A 5,669-nucleotide genomic window follows, 5' to 3' on the forward strand; every position below is an offset into this window, starting at 1 on the left:
ATCTCCAATCGCCATGGTGTGTATTGCGGCCGTTGGAACTTCTTCTTCATCTATATCATCGCAATCAACAACTTGCTCTCTTGGAGAGCCATTAGTCTCATCAAATACAACGTCGCTAGAGACTTCAACCAAACCCGATGATTTGTTGAAGACTCTATACGCCTTTGTATTTGAGTCATAACCTAACAAAAACCCTTCTACGGCTTTGGGAGCAAATTTGGAATTCCTACCCTTCTTCACTAGAATGTAGCATTTACTCCCAAAAACTCGAAAATACGAAACATTGGGTTTGTTACCGGTTAGTAGCTCATACGACGTCTTCTTGAGGAGGCGATGAAGGTAGACCCTGTTGATGGCGTGGCAAGCCGTGTTCACGGCTTCCGACTAGAAGCGCTCGGGGGTCTTGAACTCTCCAAGCATCGTCCTCGCCATGTCTATAAGTGTCCTGTTTTTCCTCTCTACCACACCATTTTGCTGTGGTGTGTAGGGAGCGGAGAACTCATGCTTGATCCCTTCCTCCTCAAGGTACTCCTCCACTTGAAGGTTCTTGAACTCGGACCCATTGTCGCTTCTTATCTTTTTCACCTTAAGCTCAAACTCGTTTTGAGCTCTCCTTAGGAAGCGCTTGAGGGTCCCTTGGGTTTCAGACTTATCCTACAAAAAGAACACCCAAGTGAAGCGGGAAAAGTCATCAACAATGACTAAACCATACTTACTTCCTCCTATGCTTAGATAGGCGACGGGTCCGAAGAGGTCCATATGTAGCAGCTCCAGGGGTCTTGATGTGGTCATCACATTCTTGCTGTGATGCGCTCCTCCCACTTGTTTACCTGCTTGACAAGCTGCACAAGGTCTATCTTTTTCGAAGGTAACATTAGTTAAACCTATCACGTGTTCTCCCTTTAGAAGCTTGTGAAGGTTCTTCATCCCCACATGTGCTAAGCGGCGATGCCACAGCCAGCCCATGCTAGTCTTAGCAATTAAGCATGCATCTAGACCGGTCTCCTCTTTTGCAAAATCAACTAAGTAAAGTTTGCCGTCTAATACACCCTTAAAAGCTAGTGAACCATCACTTCTTCTAAAGACAGACACATCTGCATTTGTGAATAGACAATTATATCCCATATTGCATAATTGACTAACAGATAACAAATTATATCCAAGAGACTCAACTAAAAACACATTAGATATAGAGTGCTCGGATGAAATAGCAATTTTACCTAACCCTTTTACCTTGCCTTGATTCCCATCACCGAATATTATTGAATCTTGGGAATTCTTGTTTTTGACGTAGGAGGTGAACATCTTCTTCTCCCCCGTCATATGGTTTGTGCATCCGCTGTCGATAATCCAGCTTGAACCCCCGGATGCATAAACCTGCAAGGCAAATTTAGGCTTGGGTCTTAGGTACCCAACTCTTGTTGGGTCCTACAAGGTTAGTCACAATTGTCTTAGGGACCCAAATGCAAGTTTTGTCTCCCTTGCATTTTGCCCCTAATTTTCTAGCAACTATCTTCCTATCCTTTCTACAAATAGCAAAGGAAGCATTTAAAGTATGATATATTGTAGAGGGTTCATTAACTTTCCTAGGAACATTAACATCATTTCTCCTAGGCATATGAACAAAATATCTTCTAGACATATCTCTACCATGCATATAGGAAGAACTAGAAGCAAACATGGCATGAGAGTTAAAAGCATCATAAGCATTACAACTCCTATAGGACTGTCTTCTATCATGGTACATAAAAGCATGGTTCTTTTTAGCACTATTTGCCATAGGGGCCTTCCCTTTCTCCTTGATGGAGATGGGTGCCTTATGGCTCGTTAAGTCCTTGGCTTCCTTCTTGAAGCCAAGTCCATCCTTAATTGAGGGGTGTCTACCAATCGTGTAGGCATCCCTTGCAAATTTTAGTTTATCAAAATCACTCTTGCTAGTCTTAAGTTGGGCATTAAGACTAGCCAATTCATCATTCAGTTTGGAAATTGAAACTAGGTGTTCACTACAAGCATCAATGTCAAAATCTTTACACCTATTGCAAATCATAACATGTTCTACACAAGAGTTAGATTTACTAGCTATTTCTAACTTAGCATTCAAACCATCATTTATGCTCCTCAAGCTAGAAAGTGTCTCATGGCAAGAAGATAGTTCACAAGAAAGCACTTCATTTCTTTTAACTTCTAAAGCATGAGATTTTTGTGCCTCTACAAATTTGTCATGCTCTTCATATAAAAGGTCCTCTTGTTTTTCTAAAAGTCTATCCTTTTCATTCAAGGCATCAATCAATTCATTAATCTTATCTACTTTAGTTCTATCCAATCCCTTGAACAAACTAGAGTAATCTATTTCTTCATCACTAGACTCATCATCACTAGAAGAATCATAAGTGGCATTGTTTCGATTACATACCTTCTTCTCCTTCGCCATGAGGCATGTATGACGCTCGTTGGGGAAGAGGGATGACTTGTTGAAGGCAGTGGCGGCGAGTCCTTCAATGTCGGAGTCGGATGATGAACAATCCGAGTCCCACTCCTTGCCAAGGTGTGCCTCGCCCTTAGCCTTTTTATATGCCTTCTTCTTCTCCCTCTTGTTCCCCTGTTCCTGGTCACTATCATTATCGGGGCAGTTAGCGATAAAATGACCAATCTTACCACACTTGAAGCATGAGCGCTTCCCCTTTGTCTTGGTCTTGCTTGGCTGCCCCTTGTGACCCTTTAGCGCCGTCTTGAAGCGGTTGATGATGAGAGCCATCTCTTCATCATTTAGCCCTGCCGCCTCAACTTGTGCCACCTTGCTAGGTAGCGCCTCATTGCTTCTTGTTGCCTTGAGAGCGAACGGTTGAGGCTCATTGATTGGACCATTCAATGCGTCGTCCACGTATCTCGCCTCCTTGATCATCATTCGCCCGCTCACGAACTTCCCAAGAACTTCCTCGGGTGACATCTTGGTGTACCTAGGATTTTCACGAATATTGTTCACCAGATGTGGATCAAGTACAGTAAAGGACCTTAGCATTAGGCGAACGACGTCATGGTCCGTCCATCGCGTGCTTCCGTAGCTCCTTATTTTGTTGATGAGGGTCTTGAGCCGGTTGTATGTTTGGGTTGGCTCCTCACCCCTTATCATTGCAAATCTCCCGAGCTCGCCTTCTACCAACTCCATCTTGGTGAGTAAGGTGATGTCATTCCCTTCATGAGAGATCTTGAGGGTGTCCCAGATCTGCTTGGCATTGTCCAAGCCACTCACCTTATGGTACTCGTCCCTGCACAAAGAGGCTAACAACACAGTAGTAGCTTGTGCATTCTTATGAATCTGTTCATTAATGAATATTGAACTATCCGAGCTATCAAATTTCATTCCATTCTCAACAATCTCCCATATACTTGGATGGAGAGAGAACATGTGACTACGCATTTTGTGACTCCAAAATCCGTAGTCCTCCCCATCAAAGTGTGGAGGTTTGCCAAGAGGGATGGAAAGCAAATGTGCATTTGAGCTATGCAGAATACGAGAGTAATCGAAAGAAAAGTTCGAATTAACCGTCTTTCTTTTGTCGTAGTCATTGTCGTCGTTGTCCTTTTGGGAAGAAGTGGACTCATCGCTGTCGTCGTAGTAGACAATCTCCTTGATGCGTCTTGTCTTCTTCTTCTTCCCATCTTTGCGTTTGTGGCCCGAGCTCGAGTCGGTAGGCTTGTCATCCTTGGGCTCGTTGACTAAGGATTCCTTCTCCTTATCATTGATCACAATCCCCTTGCCCTTAGGATCCATCTCTTCAGGCGGTTAGTCCCTTTCTTGAAGAGAACGGCTCCGATACCAATTGAGTGCACCTAGAGGGGGGGGGGTGAATAGGTGATCCTGTGAAACTTGAAACTTAATCCACAAAAGCTTGATTAGGCGTTAGCACAATAATGCCAAGTGGCTTAGAGAGGAGTCTCAACAAAACACAATAACCACAAGAGATCAATCACAGAGGTGGCACAGTGGTTTATCCCGTGGTTCGGCCAAGACCAATGCTTGCTTACTCCACGTTGTGGCGTCCCAACGGACGAGGGTTGCAATCAACCCCTCTCAAGCGGTCCAAAGACCCACTTGAATACCATGGTGTTTTGCTTGCTTTACTATATCCCGTTTGCAAGGAATCTCCACACTTTGGAGCCTCTCGCCCTTACACTTGAAGTTCACAAAGAAGCACAGAGTAAGGGAGGGATGAGCAACACACTCAAGACAAGAAATCACAGCAACACCACGCACACAAGTCGCAACAAGAGCTCACAACACAACTCAATGAGTTCACAACTCAACTAGAGCTCTAATTGCTATCGCAAGGAATCAAAGGCGCGGAATCGATTTCTTAGTGCTTGGGAATGCTTTGAGAATGCTTGGTGTATTCCTCCATGCACCTAGGGGTCCCTTTTATAGCCCCAAGGCAGCTAGGAGCCGTTGAGAGCGTTCCAGGAAGGCAATTCTTGCCTTCTGTCGCCTGGCGCACCGGACAGTCCTGAAAGGGAAATGTGCCCTTGGGCCATTTCTAAGTATTTTGGTGATTGAGTGCAAACACAAGGGCCTAAATGTGAAAATATGCTCATGGATGAACAAAGTGTAAATCACAAGTAAAGGTATGTTTCTAAGCCTTAGTACATTAGTTTTGTGTACTAACATCTTGTCTAAGTGTTAGAAACAGGAGAAAGAAGAAAAGAAAAGAAGTGGAGAGTGGCTGTGTACAGCCAAAGGCTGCTTCGGGCTGGGGCACCGGACTGTCCGGTGTGCACCGGACAGTGTCCGGTGCGCCAGATCAGCGCAGCGCAAACCAGCCGCTCTCGGGTTTTTCTCCGGCGACTTCGGCTAAAATTCACCGGACTGTCCGGTGTGCACCGGACTGTCCGGTGAGCCAACGGTCGGCCGGGCCAACGGTCGGCCGCGCGATCGGCGCGCGACACGTGGCCGAGCCAACGGTCGGAAGGAAGCACCGGACTGTCCGGTGTGCACCGGACTGTCCGGTGCGCCAGATCTGCAACGGTCGGCAACGGTCGGCTTCGCCATTTAAGGAAACAAATCGGGCACCGGACAGTGTCCGGTGTGCACCGGACTGTCCGGTGCGCCACGAGACAGAAGGCAAAGATGGCTTTCCAGATTTGTTCCCAACGGCTCCTAGCTGCCTTGGGGCTATAAAAGGGACCCCTAGGCGCATGGAGGAGTACACCCAAGCATTCCTACAACTCTTCTAAGCACCAAGACATCAATCTCACGCATTCGTTTCATTGTGATAGCATATAGAGCTCTTGTGGAGTTGTGAACTCTTTGTGTTGCGTTGCGAGCTCTTGTTGCGACTTGTGTGCGTGTTGTTGCTCTGATTTTCGAGTCTTGTGTGCGTTGCTCATTCCCACCTTACTCCGTATTTCTTTGTGAACTCAATTGTAAGGGCGAGAGACTCCAAGTTGTGGAGATTCCTCGCAAACGGGAAAAGATCAAAGGAAAGAAAAACACCGTGGTATTCAAGTTGATCATTGGATCACTTGAGAGGAGTTGAGTGCAACTCTCGTCCGTTGGGACGCCACAACGTGGAGTAGGCAAGTTTTGTACTTGGCCGAACCACGGGATAACCACCGTGTCAACTCTGTGATTGCTTTCTTGTGGTTATTGTGTTTTGACTCATCTCTAGCCACTT

This window comes from Zea mays, chromosome 5 (genome assembly GCF_902167145.1).
Source record: "Zea mays cultivar B73 chromosome 5, Zm-B73-REFERENCE-NAM-5.0, whole genome shotgun sequence".
In the NCBI taxonomy this organism is placed as follows: Eukaryota; Viridiplantae; Streptophyta; class Magnoliopsida; order Poales; family Poaceae; genus Zea; species Zea mays.